This window comes from Dendrobates tinctorius, unplaced genomic scaffold (assembly GCF_039654945.1).
Source record: "Dendrobates tinctorius isolate UK_male_01 unplaced genomic scaffold, ASM3965494v1 ptg000366l, whole genome shotgun sequence".
Taxonomy (NCBI): Eukaryota; Metazoa; Chordata; class Amphibia; order Anura; family Dendrobatidae; genus Dendrobates; species Dendrobates tinctorius.
Window position 1 is genome coordinate 5,057,501 of NW_027362032.1, and position 17,853 is coordinate 5,075,353.

The window sequence follows — 17,853 nt, forward strand, 5'->3', positions numbered from 1 at the left end:
GGGCAGTATTATACCCTATGAGGGGGTGCATTATACCCTATGAGGGGGTGCATTATTCCCTATGAGGGGGGCAGTATTATACCCTATGAGGGGGGCAGTATTATATTCTATGAGATGGCTGCATTATACTATGTGAGGGGGCTGCTTTATATTCTATGAGGGGGCTACCCCAACTCCTGCTACATAATTAAGACATGTACAACCTTATATTATACCCGGATATTAGCGTGTTTTACCGCATAATTGGTGGTCTGGTATTTAACTCTATGCAGCTACATAGTGGGCCCCAAGAATGATTTTCTCTGGTGGGCCCAAGGTGTTCCAGTCCGACGCTGATTGTAGTTAAGGCCTTGTCTCACATAACAAGATCGTTAGCGAGATCGCTGGAACATCACAGATTTTGTGACGCCCCAGCGATCTCGCTACGTGTGACACATAGCGGCGACCGCCCCCCCGCCTGATATCGCTGATCGTGCTCAAACATCCTGGACCATTTTTCGTTGTCGGCGTCCCACTGGCCAGCATGCATCGCTGTGTTTGACGCCGACGAGCGACCTTGTTGGTGACGCAGAACTCAGGGACGCAGGCTGGAATCGTTTAGAATAGCTGGTGTGTGACAAGGTCCCAACGACCGCCAAGGTCGCTATACGGATCGCCGGATCGTTGCTGCGTCGCTGAATAGATCTGCCTCTTTGACAGCTTACTAGCGACCATGTAGCGACGCACCAGTGATCCTTACCAGGTCGTATCGTTCTCGGGATCGCTGGAGCGTCGCTAACTGCAACAGTACCCTTACAGTGCCTTGCGAAAGTATTTGGCCCCCTGGAACTTTTCAAGCTTTCCCCACATACTGTACACGCACAATATAATATAATATATATACATATATTATATACATACACACACATATGTATACATATATACATATATACATATATATATATACTTATATCTACATGCACGCACAATATATACACACACACTTTTGGTCTGTACTGTATCATGCTTCAAACATAAAGATACCAAATGTAAATTTCTGGTGAAGAATCAACAAGTGGGACACAATTGTGAAGTTGAACGAAATTTATTGGTTTATTTTTAATTCCTACTGAATAGACTGTCAGCTGCTTTTTTCTTGCCATAATACAAATTCTAACAGTCTATTCAGTAGGACTATCAGCTGTGTATCCACCAGACTTCTGCACAACACAACTGATGGTCCCAACCCCATTTATAAGTCAAGAAATCCCACTTATTAAACCTGACAGGGCAGACCTGTGAAGTGAAAACCATTTCCGGTGACTACCTCTTGAAGCTCATCAAGAGAATGTCAAGAGTGTTCAAAGCAGAAATCAAAGCAAAAGGTGGCTACTTTGAAGAACCTAGAATATAAGACATACAGTATTTTCAGTTGTTTCACACTTTTTTGTTACTTATAAAATTCCACATGTTAATTCATAGTTTTGATAGTTTTGATGCCTTCAGAGTGAATCTACAATTTTCATAGTCATGAAAATAAAGAAAACTCTTTGAATGAGAAGGTGTGTCCAAACTTTGGTCTGTACTGTGTGTGTATGTATATATATATATTATGCATAATCTGAGTGTATAGCCCTGCCCACTCCTCATAGCCACATTCACTATAATATCCCACATCGTCCCATCAGTCAGAGCCACCGGACTACTACCCCTAATATCCCATATCATCCCGTCAGCCAGAGCCACCGGACTACTACCCCTAATATCCCACATCATCCCGTCATCCAGAGTCACCGGACTACTACCCTTAATATCCCACATCATCCCGTCAGCCAGAGCCACCGGACTACTACCCCTAATATCCCACATCATCCCGTCAGCCAGAGCCACCGGACTACTACCACTAATATCCCACATCATCCCGTCAGCCAGAACCACCGGACTACTACCCCTAATATCCCACATCATCTCGTCAGCCAGAGCCACCGGACTACTACCCCTAATATCCCACATCATCCCGTCAGCCAGAGCCACCGGACTACTACCCCTAATATCCCACATCATCTCGTCAGCCAGAGCCACCGGACTACTACCCCTAATATCCCACATCATCCCGTCAGCCAGAGACACCGGACTACTACCCCTAATATCCCACATCATCCCATCAGCCAGAGCCACCGGACTACTACCCCTAATATCCCACATCATCTCGTCAGCCAGAGCCACCGGACTACTACCCCTAATATCCCACATCATCCCGTCAGCCAGAGCCACCGGACTACTACCCCTAATATCCCACATCATCCCATCAGCCAGAGCCACCGGACTACTACCCCTAATATCCCACATCATCCCGTCAGCCAGAGCCACCGGACTACTACCCCTAATATCCCACATCATCCCATCAGCCAGAGCCACCGGACTACTACCCCTAATATCCCACATCATCCCATCAGCCAGAGCCACCGGACTACTACCACTAATATCCCACATCATCCCGTCAGCCAGAGCCACCGGACTACTACCCCTAATATCCCACATCATCCCATCAGCCAGAGCCACCGGACTACTACCCCTAATATCCCACATCATCTCGTCAGCCAGAGCCACCGGACTACTACCCCTAATATCCCACATCATCCCGTCAGCCAGAGCCACCGGACTACTACCCCTAATATCCCACATCATCCCATCAGCCAGAGCCACCGGACTACTACCCCTAATATCCCACATCATCTCGTCAGCCAGAGCCACCGGACTACTACCCCTAATATCCCACATCATCCCGTCAGCCAGAGCCACCGGACTACTACCCCTAATATCCCACATCATCCCATCAGCCAGAGCCACCGGACTACTACCCCTAATATCCCACATCATCCAGTCAGCCAGAGCCACCGGACTACTACCCCTAATATCCCACATCATCCCATCAGCCAGAGCCACCGGACTACTACCCCTAATATCCCACATCATCCCATCAGCCAGAGCCACCGGACTACTACCACTAATATCCCACATCATCCCGTCAGCCAGAGCCACCGGACTACTACCACTAATATCCCACATCATCCCGTCAGCCAGAGCCACCGGACTACTACCCCTAATATCCCACATCATCCCGTCAGCCAGAGCCACCGGACTACTACCCCTAATATCCCACATCATCCCGTCAGCCAGAGCCACCGGACTACTACCACTAATATCCCACATCATCCCGTCAGCCAGAGCCACCGGACTACTACCCCTAATATCCCACATCATCCCGTCAGCCAGAGCCACCGGACTACTACCCCTAATATCCCACATCATCCCGTCAGCCAGAGCCACCGGACTACTACCTCTAATATCCCACATCATCCCATAATCCCGAGCCACCGGACTACTACCACTAATATCCCACATCATCCCGTCAGCCAGAGCCACCGGACTACTACCCCTAATATCCCACATCATCCCGTCAGCCAGAGCCACCGGACTACTACCCCCAAATATCCCACATCATCCCGTCAGCCAGAGCCACCGGACTACTACCCCTAATATCCCATATCATCCAGTCAGCCAGAGCCACCGGACTACTACCCCTAATATCCCACATCATCCCATCAGCCAGAGCCACCGGACTACTACCCCTAATATCCCACATCATCCCGTCAGCCAGAGCCACCGGACTACTACCCCTAATATCCCACATCATCCCATCAGCCAGAGCCACCGGACTACTACCCCTAATATCCCACATCATCCCATAATCCCGAGCCACCGGACTACTACCACTAATATCCCACATCATCCCGTCAGCCAGAGCCACCGGACTACTACCCCTAATATCCCACATCATCCCATCAGCCAGAGACACCGGACTACTACCCCTAATATCCCACATCATCCCGTCAGCCAGAGCCACCGGACTACTACCCCTAATATCCCACATCATCCCATAATCCCGAGCCACCGGACTACTACCACTAATATCCCACATCATCCCGTCAGCCAGAGCCACCGGACTACTACCCCTAATATCCCACATCATCCCGTCAGCCAGAGCCACCGGACTACTACCCCTAATATCCCACATCATCCCGTCAGCCAGAGCCACCGGACTACTACCCCTAATATCCCATATCATCCAGTCAGCCAGAGCCACCGGACTACTACCCCTAGTATCCCACATCATCCCATCAGCCAGAGCCACCGGACTACTACCCCTAATATCCCACATCATCCCGTCAGCCAGAGCCACCGGACTACTACCCCTAATATCTCACATCATCCCGTCAGCCAGAGCCACCGGACTATTACCCCTAATATCCCACATCATCCCATAATCCCGAGCCACCGGACTACTACCACTAATATCCCACATCATCCCGTCAGCCAGAGCCACCGGACTACTACCCCTAATATCCCACATCATCCCATCAGCCAGAGCCACCGGACTACTACCCCTAATATCCCACATCATCCCGTCAGCCAGAGCCACCGGACTACTACCCCTAATATCCCACATCATCCCATAATCCTGAGCCACCGGACTACTACCACTAATATCCCACATCATCCCGTCAGCCAGAGCCACCGGACTACTACCCCTAATATCCCACATCATCCCATCAGCCAGAGCCACCGCACTACTACCCCTAATATCCCACATCATCCCGTCAGCCAGAGCCACCGGACTACTACCACTAATATCCCACATCATCCCATCAGCCAGAGCCACCGGACTACTACCACTAATATCCCACATCATCCCGCCAGCCAGAGCCACCAGACTACTACCCCTAATATCCCACATCATCCAGTCAGCCAGAGCCACCGGACTACTACCACTAATATCCCACATCATCCCGTCAGCCAGAGCCACCGGACTACTACCCCTAATATCCCACATCATCCCATCAGCCAGAGCCACCGGACTACTACCACTAATATCCCACATCATCCCGTCAGCCAGAGCCACCAGACTACTACCCCTAATATCCCACATCATCCAGTCAGCCAGAGCTACCGGACTACTACCCCTAATATCCCACATCATCCCGTCAGCCAGAGCCACCGGACTACTACCACTAATATCCCACATCATCCCATCAGTCAGAGCCACCGGACTACTACCCCTAATATCCCACATCATCCCGTCAGCCAGAGCCACCGGACTACTACCCCTAATATCCCATATCATCCAGTCAGCCAGAGCCACCGGACTACTACCCCTAATTTTACCCTTCGCCATGACAGCACCCACTGGAGAGAGGGATCCACCCCATAGGAACAGGAAACCTACAGAAAATAAAAGGGGAGGTCTGCCTCTCCTCCTCAGTTGGTTTCCTGTTCCTACGGCATCCACAGGAAGAATCTCCTACAAGAACACATACCTGGGCCAATGCATGCCGCCTGTGCGGGGTCTGTGGGAAAGGCAGGGGCTGTGGTCCAGATGCAGCGTTGGAGGAGTTTCCATTTGACGGCTCCCTCCTCATCTAGTGGATGGCACGATGGCTGGGTCTGGGGAGGGCCGCCCGGTCTCACTCGGGAGATGCGCCGTCGGCTGCATGAAGCTGCGGGAACACAGCTTCTTACGGGTTCCAATGGTGACCCGGGGATGGAGCTGGGCTTCACGGGCCCCGACCAGCATAGCAGTTGCGTGGGGGGCAGCATTCCGGTAAGGCCTGCATCCTGGATGCAGCCCGGTGCATGAAGCCGAGCTGGCACATGCGCCGACTGACACAGATTCTTCTGCCCCGGAAGTGAAAGTTGGACTTCCGGGGCACACAGGCTGAGGTACAGGTGGTAGGGGAAGTGCTGGTGGCGCATGCGCGATACACCGCAGCCGCTGACCCGGAACTGGATGGGGGACTTCTGGGTCATGGAAAAGAAAGGAAAAAAATAAAAGGGATGTGTATTATGTTCTATAAAAGCCCCCATGCCGACTACCCCCGCCACCGCATTGAACTATACCGGCATCAAAGATGCCGGTACAGTTCATAGCAATGATGGATGATCATTCCCTGCTGTGCCTCTGACACTTCATTGCGCACTCACTGTGTGCCAGGCAGAGCAGGATACCGGAGCAGTGCGGGCACGAGGAGTTGAGTGTTTTGGTTTTTTTAAATGTAACAGTGACTGTGGGGCCATTCTCGGGGGGAGGGAGAGCTGGTGCATACCATGGGGCAGTGCTGTATACCATTTGATGCTGTGTACCATTTGGTGCTGTATACCATGGTGTTGTGCTGTATACCATATGGGACTGTGCTGTATACCAGTGGGGGGCTGTGCTGTATACCAATGTGGGGCTGTGCTATATACCATGGTGCTGTGCTGTATACCATCTGGGGCTGTGCTGTATACCAATGGGGGCTGTGCTGTATACCATGTGGTGCAGTGCTGTATACCATGTGGGGCTGTACTATATACCATGTGGGGTTGTGCCATATACCATGTGGTGCTGTGCTATATACCACTTGGGGCTGTGTTATATACTTTGTGGGGCTGTGTTATATACTTTGTGGCTGTGCTATATATTATGTGACTGTGTTATATACCATGATGGGTACATTATACATTATATCCTATGGGGGAGGCTGTGTTATATAATATAGGGGGATACATTATATTCTATGGGGAGGTGGGCTGTATTCTATTCTATTCGGGGCTACATTATATTCTATGGGGGGCTGTATTATATTATATTCTATTGGGGTGATCGCATCATACTCTGAGTGGGCTACATTATACTATATGAGGAGGCTACATTGTATTCTATGGGGGGCTGCATTATAGTCTATGTGGGGCTAGATTATATTGTATGGGGGCTCTATTATATTTTTTGAGGGGGCTACATTATATTCTATTGGGGCTGTATTATACTATATGAGGAGGGCTACATTGTATTCTATGGAGGGGCTACATTATACTATATTAGGGGCTGCCATATATTCTATGGAGCGGCTGCATTATACTATATTAGGGGGCTATATTATATTCTATGGGGAGTTACATTATATTCTTTGGGGTGGCTACATTATGCTCTAAGGGGTGGCTGCATTAAACTGTAAGAGTGGGGCTGCATTTTATTCTATGGGGGTTACATTATATTGTATGGCGGGGCTGCATTATACTCTTTGGGGTGGCTGCATTATGCTCTATGGGGTGGCTGCATTATGCTCTATGGTGTGGCTGCATTATACTGTATCAAGGACTATGGGGAATACATTATACTATATGAAGAACTATGGGGTGCATAATACTATGGGAAGTGAATTGTACTACATGGATGACTATGGCGGTGTATTATACTATATGGAGGACTATGGGGAGTATATTATACTATATGGAGGACTGTAGGGGGTGTATTATACTATATGGAGGACTATGGGGTACATTATATTATATGGAGGACTATGGGGTGTAAACTGTAGATGTGCTGCTGATAACATGATACTGTATGGGGACAGATTGATCCATTAGGGATTGTTCTGTCCCCATCATTCTTTCTCAGACGGTGGAAAGAGGCCGGGAAACAAGTGTTGAATATAATATAATATTGTCGATCACACTCATTTAGCGGCCTTAACTCAGCACATGTAAATACAATCGAACTGCTTCTGTGTGATGTGCAATATGTTAGCATTTGGGGCCCCATTTTAAACTTTGCCTAGGGTCCCACTTTTTTCCTAAAACCGGCCCTGCTCAAACACATGACATGATGCAGCATTACCGATCACAATCTCTGCCAGTGCCTCCTATATAAGATACACACACACCGCGCTCTTATATGGCCTAATATGTCATATGAGGCCTGTATACCGACTGTACAGACCACACTATCATCCTCCTGTATGCCGTATATAGGCAGAGAGTGCAGTCTGTACAATATCTAAGATGGCGACAGTCTGTATGTCTTATAGGGGGCCTAATAGGAGACGACAGTCTGTATGTCTCATAGGAGGCCGACAGTCTGTATGTCTTATAAGGGGCCTAATAGGAGGCCAACAGTCTCTATGTCTTATAGGAGGCCGACAGTCTGTATGTCTCCTAGGAGGCCTAATAAGAGGCCAACAGCCTGTATGTCATATACGAGGTCAATATTCCGTACATACCGCAATATCGGCATCCTATTTACTGTACATACCACACTTATAGAAAGTATCTATTATAGGAGACCGAGTCTGTATGCCAAGAGTACAGTCTGTATGATATATAGGAGGCTGAGAGTACAGTCTGTATGATATATAGGAGGCTGAGTGCGGTCTGTACAATAGAAAGGAGGCTGAGTGCGGTCTGTACGATATATAGGAGGCTGAGAGTGCGGTCTGTACGATATATAGGAGGCTGAGTGCGGTCTGTACGATATATAGGAGGCTGAGAGTGCGGTCTGTTCGATATATAGCAGGCTGAGAGTGCGGTCTGTTCGATATATAGCAGGCTGAGTGCGGTCTGTACGATATATAGGAGGCTGAGAGTGCGGTCTGTATGATATATTGGAGGCTGAGAGTGCGGTCTGTATGATATATTGGAGGCTGAGAGTGCGGTCTGTTCGATATATAGGAGGCTGAGAGTGCGGTCTGTATGATATATAGGAGGCTGAGAGTGCGGTCTGTATGATATATAGGAGGCTGAGAGTGCGGTCTGTATGATATATTGGAGGCTGAGAGTGCGGTCTGTTCGATATATAGGAGGCTGAGAGTGCGGTCTGTATGATATATAGGAGGCTGAGAGTGCGGTCTGTATGATATATTGGAGGCTGAGAGTGCGGTCTTTACGATATATAGGAGGCTGAGAGTGCAGTCTGTATGATATATTGGAGGCTGAGAGTGCGGTCTTTACGATATATAGGAGGCTGAGAGTGCGGTCTGTACGATATATTGGAGGCTGAGAGTGCGGTCTGTACGATATATAGGAGGCTGAGAGTGCGGTCTGTTCAATATATAGGAGGCTGAGAGTGCGGTCTGTACGATAGAAAGGAGGCTGAGTGCGGTCTGTACGATATATAGTAGGCTGAGAGTGCGGTCTGTACGATATATAGGAGGCTGAGAGTGCGGTCTATACGATATATAGGAGGCTGAGAGTGCGGTCTGTACGATATATAGGAGGCTGAGAGTGCGGTCTGTACGATATATAGGAGGCTGAGAGTGCGGTCTGTACGATATATAGGAGGCTGAGAGTGCGTTCTGTATGATATATAGGAGGCTGAGAGTGCGGTCTGTACAATAGAAAGGAGGCTGAGTGCGGTCTGTACGATATATTGGAGGCTGAGAGTGCGGTCTGTACGATATATAGGAGGCTGAGAGTGCGGTCTGTACGATATATTGGAGGCTGAGAGTGCAGTCTGTACGATATATAGGAGGCTGAGAGTGCGGCCTGTACGATATATTGGAGGCTGAGAGTGCGGTCTGTACGATATATTGGAGGCTGAGAGTGCGGTCTGTACTATATATTGGAGGCTGAGAGTGCGGTCTGTATGATATATAGGAGGCTGAGAGTGCGGTCTGTACGATATATAGGAGGCTGAGAGTGCGGTCTGTACGATATATTGGAGGCTGAGAGTGCGGTCTGTACGATATATAGGAGGCTGAGAGTGCGGTCTGTACGATATATAGGAGGCTGAGAGTGCGGTCTGTACGATATATTGGAGGCTGAGAGTGCGGTCTGTATGATATATTGGAGGCTGAGAGTGCGGTCTGTATGATATATTGGAGGCTGAGAGTGCGGTCTGTACGATATATTGGAGGCTGAGGGTGCGGTCTTTACGATATATAGGAGGCTGAGAGTGCGGTCTGTATGATATATTGGAGGCTGAGAGTGCGGTCTGTACGATATATTGGAGGCTGAGAGCGTTCTCTTTTGCACACTGTACAGCTTGCAAAAAGGCACACGTTTTAGTGGGAGAGGCCAAAAAATGAACACGTAATAAAACTGTTTATGGTAGCCATAGGGTGGGCCCTAGGCATCCCAGTCCGACCCTGTTCATCCAACAAGGTTTTCTATTAGACTGTGAACTGTCCTTGTCTTGGTAAATAAAGTTTATTACATAGCTTGCCATTTTTATGGACAGTTTAAGTAGAAATGTTCAAATATATAAAACTCAAGGATATTTTATTAAAAAATAATTGTTTTTTTATCTTAGCAGATGACTATAACAGGAGATCAGAGGGACAGCTGACATCTTCAACTTTTAAATCTGATGATCTTGAGATCCTACGAGATAGAACTGAAGTGATTGCTGTTACTCCAGACACATCATCATCCATTCACAGCAAAGATTTCTCATCTGATCCTATGAAACAGGTCCCATCTTCTGATTCATTACTGACTACTAAGGAAAATCAAAGTCACAAAAGAGGCAATAAAAAGCCAACTGCTCCTAAAGCAAAGAAGCCATATTCATGTTCAGAATGTGGGAAGTATTTTACATGGAAATCACATTTTGTTACTCACCAGAGAACTCACGCAGGAGCGAAACCTTTTTCCTGTTCAGAAGGTGGGAAATATTTTGCACAGAAATCAAATTTAATTAACTACCAGAGAGCTCGTCCAGGGGAGAAGCCTTTTTCATGTTCAGAATGTGGGAAATGTTTTACAAAGAAATCAACATTTGTTACCCACCAGAGAACTCACACAGGGGAGAAGCCTTTTTCCTGTTCAGAATGTGGGAAATGTTTTGCAAAGAAATCAACTTTTGTTACCCACCAGAGAACTCATACAGGGGAGAAGCCTTTTTCCTGTTCAGAATGTGGGAAATATTTTCCACAGAAATCAACTTTTGTTACCCACCAGAGAACTCACACAGGGGAGAAACCTTTTTCATGTTCAGAATGTGTGAAATGTTTTAACAATAAATCCGATTGTGTTCATCACCAGAGAATTCACACTGGAGAAAAACCTTTTTCATGTTTAGAATGTGGGAAATGTTTTGCAAAGAAATCAACTTTTGTTACCCACCAGAGAACTCACACAGGGGAGAAGCTTTTTTCCTGTTCAGAATGTGGGAAATATTTTGCACAGAAATCAACTTTTGTTACCCACCAGAGAACTCACACAGGGGAGAAACCTTTTTCATGTTCAGAATGTGGAAAATGTTTTGCACATAAATCACAGTTTGTTACCCACCAAAGAAATCACACAGGGGAGAAGCCTTTTTCATGTTCAGAATGTGGGAAATGTTTTAACAATAAATCAGATTGTGTTAATCACCAGAGAATCCACACAGGGGAGAAGCCTTTTTCTTGTTCAGAATGTGGGAAATGTTTTAACAATAAATCAGATTGTGTTAATCACCAAAGAACTCACACAGGGGAGAAGCCTTTTTCATGTCCAGAATGTGGGAAATGTTTTAACAATAAATCAGGTTGTGTTAAGCACCAGAGAACTCACACAGGGGAGAAGCCTTTTTTATGTTCAGAATGTGGGAAATGTTTTAAATGGAAAATAGATTTTGATCGCCATCAGAGAACTCACACAGAGGAGAAGCCTTTTTCCTGTTCAGAATGTGGGAAATATTTTAACCGGAAATCAGATTTGGTTAATCACCAAAGAACTCACACAGGGGAGAAGCCTTTTTCCTGTTCAGAATGTGGCAAATCTTTTAACTACAAAGGGAATCTTGATGAACACCAAAGAACCCACACAGCAGAGAAGCCATATTCATGTTCAGAATGTGGGAAATATTTTAAATGGAAAATAAGTCTTGATAGCCATCAAAGAACCCACACAGGGGAGGAGCCTTTTTCCTGTTCAGAATGTGGGAAATGTTTTACTCATAATTCAAGTCTTGTTAAACATCAGATAATTCACACAGCAGAGAAGCCATATTCATGTTCAGTATGTGGGAAAGACTTTAAATAGAAAATAAGTCTTGATCGCCATCAGAGAATTCACACAGGGGAGAAGCCTTTTTCCTGTTCAGAATGTGGGAAATATTTTAACAATAAATCAGATTGTGTTAAGCACCAGAGAATTCACACAGGAGAGAAGCCTTTTTCATGTTCAGAATGTGGGAAATGTTTTACTCATAATTCAAGTCTTGTTAAACATCAGATAATTCACACAGCAGAGAAGCCATATTCATGTTCAGTATGTGGGAAAGACTTTAAATAGAAAATAAGTCTTGATCGCCATCAGAGAATTCACACAGGGGAGAAGCCTTTTTCCTGTTCAGAATGTGGGAAATATTTTAACAATAAATCAGATTGTGTTAAGCACCAGAGAATTCACACAGGGGAGAAGCCTTTTTCATGTTCAGAATGTGGCAAATGTTTTAACAATAAATCAAATTGTGTTAAGCACCAGAGAACTCACACAGAGGAGAAGCCTTTTTCCTGTTCAGAATGTGGGAAATGTTTTGCACGTAAATCACATTTTGTTATCCACCAAAGAACTCACACAGGGGAGAAGCCTTTTTCCTGTTAATGTGGGAAATATTTTAACCACAAAGCGCTCCTTGATCGCCATCAGAGCAGGCACACAGAAGTGAAGCCTTTTTCATTTTCTTAATGTTGGAAATATTTTACTTGGAAATCATCTGTTAATAAACATCAGAGTCGTCATATAGGGGAGAAGACTTTTTTATATTCATAGTGTCGGAGTAGTTTTAACCCAAACTGAATCTTCTTAAATGGGTTGTCTCTTGTCATTCCTCATGTTTGCTGACGAAAGGAAAAAACTAAACTTTATTAATTCCAAATGTAAAACTATACCCATAATTCACCCTCTGAAGGTTAGTCAGAAGGTGACTAATAGAAAAAAACATATACCCCACAGTTCAATATATCGGGTGAGGTGACGTATAAACACTCACTCTCCAAGCCTCTCATTTCTACGGGCATCATCGTCCTCACCAAAGGCGACTCATCAGGAGACTATTTAATATTGACCTATATTCAAGCGAGACTAGACAAAAAAAACTAAAATCATGTATCATGTATCATGTTATTCGAAACAGTCAGAAAACTAGCCCCATATTGGCAGATCCCAGACCTCAAACTATTTACTTCGGAAGCTTATAAGCCCCTCCAGTGTCAGGAATAGATAGTATGATTTTGAATTTACCAAATGGCGGCAATGAAACAAAGAGTGAAAAATTTAAAGGGGTCTGAATACTTTCCGTACCCACTGTAAAAATAACTCCTCTTTATTAGGTAAAGTATGAAAGAATTGCACCATTTTCCGATACCCGTCGCGTCTCCATTTTTTATGATCTCGCATTGGGTGAGGGCTTATTTTTTACTTGCCGAGCTGATGTTTTTAATGGAGACCATTTTGATGCAGATACGATCTTGTGATCGGCCGTTATTGCATTTTAATGCAACGTTGCGGCAACCAAAAAAAGTAATTCTGACGTTTTGACCTTTTTTCTCGTTACGCCATTTAGCGATCGGGTTAATTCTTTTTTATATTGATAGATCGGGCGATTCTGAACGCGGCTATAACAAGTATGTGTATGTTTGATTTTTTTATTGCTGTATTTTGAAAGAGGGGTGATTTGAACTTTTATATTTTTTTAACATTTTTAAAAACTTTTTTTTACTTTTGGCATTGTGAAGACTTACAGCATTGTATCTTAATTAACCAGATGAATATTTTTTAGCAAACGAAGAATAATAGAATGTTGTCTGTATGTTGGCTTTAAATGTAAGTGTTGATTTCTGGTTGGTCAAGAAAACAGATTTTTGTTTGTGTCAGCCGGTTGGAAGAATACTGATCTGCTCCATTGACCATTGCTGAACCATGGATACGTTTGGAGACAGATTGTGATCATTGGATCAACTGGCCTTATCGGGACTGTCATCCATGATCATGTGACGGGGTCACCGATGGGCGGGATTTCCGATGCACTTGCTGGAAATGTGCATTAAATGCCGCTGTCAGAGGCTGTTCGGGGCAAATGGCAGCTGTTCAAAATAGCTGACGTGCCGGAAAAGATGTAAGCTCACCGCCGGAGCCCACATCAAAGGGAGGAAGTACATTTACACCCGGTGTCGGAAAGGGGTTAAAGGGGATTGTTTTTACAGAGCCAGAAGTGGTAATCAATCATGTATACATACAAATAATTACAGAAATACACAGCTTCTAATGGTAAATAGTATAGAGTTACCACAAGAAAATATAATTTATGTAAACCATGTGTAGATATAAAAATTCAGGCAAATGTCAAATGTTGTAGCTCCATCTAGTGGCCATGTGCAAAAGTGCCATCAGAGTAAAATGTTGGCGTGACACCTAATAGTGGTTGGGACAGTCCCCTGATGGCTTATTGGTGCAAACCGAGCGACCTGGGGCAAATGCCAATCAGAGGTCACAGGGAGCGAGTATACCCCACGTGGGTACATGCATCTGTGACGCCCCCGGGTGGTGTGTCACGTGCGGGATCCAGGAAACAGCGTCACACGCCATCCCGGGTAACTCTGCCTCCGGGTACCTCTGATTGGATGGTGTCACACCGAAGAGGAGTGACCGGAATGACGCTGGATGGATTCGTCGCCATGGAGACCGGACTAGGCCACACCACGCGAGAGTTCAGCATCCCCAGTGAAGCAGGAGGTTCAGGATGAAAACCTGTTGGTAAGACCAAGATGAATAATGCTGCATAGAGCCATCTGGTAGCGATCAGTCAGGTGAAGTGATAGTGAGGGGGGTCCGGAAACAAAACAATGCAGGTGAAAAGAGCCAAATGTGACCCCACCAAGTGACCAGTGAGAGTGCAACTGTGCAACGGGTAAGAAAAGAGAATAAACAGTGATATGGTAAAGATATAAAGAGAAAAGCAGCTTAATAACAGTGATGATAATAAAATCTATGGGAAGTGTTTGTGGTGAAGTGTATACACTCCTAGAAATGTTTCCTCTACAATATAGAGATATAAATGATCAGTATTAGGACGTGTAACAAAGAGGAATCTGTTATTTTATAGAGAGAATGTAACGAGCAATAAATGACGGGAATAATCGGGAATGAAATTGTTATTAATAATATAATGAGATCCCAGCACCTGACACTTCCCGGGATATATGGGCTTATATTAGAATCCCAATTACCAACTGGAAAGATAAAAGCAAAGGGAAAAGGGCGGAACAAAAAACAAGCCCCAAACACCTCATAACCCACAATGTAAGGTCGGAAAAATACCGGAAAATATAAGTTTCTATTCACACTGCAATATTAGTCACATGTGATCTGTGTCTCTCCCAGAAGAAAAGTCATCACAGCGTCATTCCCCATAATAACCGCATAGAGGAGGAAATGATCGCGGAGAGAGCGTCCATTGTTAGAATAGTGGGGAGACACAGATGGGATCCTGTTGTGAGTTCATTTTTCCCTTCACCAGTGAGGTCTGATGAACTCCCTCTTCTGGCGAAGGAAGATAGTGAGGCTGATTACCAAACAGCTGAGCAGGTAGATGATGACTGGGTCACAGGAACTGATGACTGGATATAAGGCAGCCGACGCCCTGCTGCCTTGCCGGTGATTTTCCTGCTGGATTCTTGGAGACCAGTCTGATTTCTGCTTCTCAAAGCGAAGTTTTGCTCTGCCTTTTGTACACTTTAGTTCTGGTTTTGTTTGCCTTGTTTTTTTTTGGAGTTCAGCCATCCCCGGCCGGGGGTGAGCTGAATTCCATTTTTTCTCTGATCTGTTGATCTCTGGCTCTGTCTTCAGAATATACCTGAGTGCTGATATAGTCTTTTGAAGCCTAGCGACTTCAGGGCCTGTTTCTCCTATCAGACGGTTGGGACATTTTTTGGATAGGGTTTTTTGCGGATTGCAGACAGCAGCTTTTCTATCCTGTCCTATTTAGTTAGCTTGGGCCCCATCATTTGCTCAACCTATCTTTCTATCTGTGTTAGTGTTTTTCATCTTGCTTCACCGTCATTATATGTTGGGGGCTGCCTATTGCTTTGGGGTCTGCTCTGGGGCAGTTTAGATTTCCCCTTTCTTTCTTTAGGCCTATTTAGTTCTCCGGCTGTGATCGAGGGGTCTAGGGCACCGTAGGAACCCCCCACGGCTACTGCTAGTTGTTGTGGATAGGATCAGGGGTCTGCAATCTGATAGCTGCCAACTTCTCTGGTTTTCTGGACTTAGCTATTATTTTTGTTTTTTCCTCCTTCGGTGACTCATCCATAACAGAATCACCGGCCATACCGCAGATCCTAGGGTACTCAATAGCAGGAAAGAATTGTAAAAAAAAAAAAAAAAGAAGGTGTCAGAATTTCTTTGTGTATATTTTTTCCTCTATATCTCTGAGGCTGTAGGGGGAATTTTTTTTCTCTCAATGGAGAGGAAGCAATTGTCTGATCATGTGGAGCAGCTTGCTGCGGAAGTGCGGGGAATTTCCGCCTATCTTACTCATTCACATGCTGCTGAACCAAAGATCCCTACTCCTGATGTGTTTTTTGGGGATCGGTCTACATTTTTGAATTTCAAGAATAATTGCAAATTATTTTTTTGCCTTGAAGCCTAACTCGTCGGGGAGCTCCGCGCAGCGGGTTAAAATTGTCATCTCTTTGCTGTGCGGCAATCCCCAGGATTGGGCGTTTTCTTTGAAACCTGATGATCCTATTCTAAATAATGTGGATGCATTTTTTCAAGCCTTGGGGTTGTTGTATGATGAATCTAATGCTATTGATCAAGCTGAGAAAGCCCTGTTGGCAGTGAGCCAGGGTCAGGATTCTGCAGAGTTATACTGTCAAAAATTCCGAAAGTGGGCAGTCCTTACTACCTGGAATGATGGTGCCTTGGCAGCTCTCTTTCGGAAGGGTTTGTCAGAAACCGTAAAAGATACTATGGTGGGATTTCCTGTTCCCTCTGGTCTTGACGATTCTATGTCATTAGCCATTCAGGTTGATCGGCGTTTGCGTGAACGCAAGACCGCACGAGAGGTTTTGCCACCTGTTGAACAAATGTCTGAACCTATGCAATGTGATAGAGTTTTGTCCAGGGCGCAACGTCAGGAGTTCAGAAGGCATAATAAGCTGTGTTTTTTTTGTGGAGATGCCTCGCATATTATTTCTGTCTGCCCTAAACGAGAGAAACGTTGTGCTCACACGTTTTCTGTGGGTGGTGTTCAACCTAAGTTTCTTCTAGCAATTACTCTGATCTGCTCCCTGTCCACATTTTCCGCCAAGGCTTTTGTGGATTCGGGAGCAGCTCTGAACCTGATGGACTTGGATTTTACTAAACGTTGTGGATTTCCTATGACGCCTTTGCGGACGCCTATCCCTTTGAGGGGTATTGATGCGACTCCTTTGGCGAAAAATAAACCTCAGTTTTGGACCCAGGTGGTAATGCGGGTCGCCCCAGACCATCAAGAAAATTGCAGATTTTTGGTGTTGCATAATTTGCATGATACCATTGTTCTGGGGTTTCCCTGGTTGCAAATCCATAATCCAGTTTTGGATTGGAAATCTGTGTCTGTGGTGAGTTGGGGTTGTCGGTGTGCCCTTAGCGATGCTCCTGTTTTCTCCACCTCTCCCCAGTCGCATGATGTTCCTGACTATTTGGCTGACTTTTATGATGAATTTAGTGAGAATGAGTCTGCGTCTTTGCCTCCTCATAGGAGTTATGACTGTGCAATTGAGCTGAGCCCGGGGTGTAAATTTCCCAAGGGTCGTCTTTTCAATTTATCTGTACCCGAGCACGAGGCTATGCGATCCTATATTAAAGAGTCGTTGGAGAAGGGTCATATTAGACTATCCTCTTCACCTTTAGGTGCTGATTTTTTTTTCGTGGCTAAAAAAGATGGTTCATTAAGGCCTTGTATTGACTATCGTGCCCTCAACAAAATTTGTTAAATATCAGTATCCGTTACCCCTGATTTCTGATCTATTCTCCAGAGGTAAAGGTGCTTGCTGGTTTACCAAGCTTGACCTCTGGGGGGCGTAT

General features: G+C 45.6%; 2 pseudogenes; one reads left to right on the forward strand and one right to left on the reverse strand.

The window, feature by feature from the left end:
- LOC141075649 (uncharacterized) overlaps nucleotides 1-5,459 on the reverse strand; it is a 112,312-nt pseudogene extending 106,853 nt beyond the window's left edge.
- A 443-nt stretch (nucleotides 5,460-5,902) lies between these two features.
- Nucleotides 5,903-12,518, forward strand: LOC141075650 (uncharacterized; annotated as a pseudogene).
- Nucleotides 12,519-17,853: the final 5,335 nt, after the last annotated feature.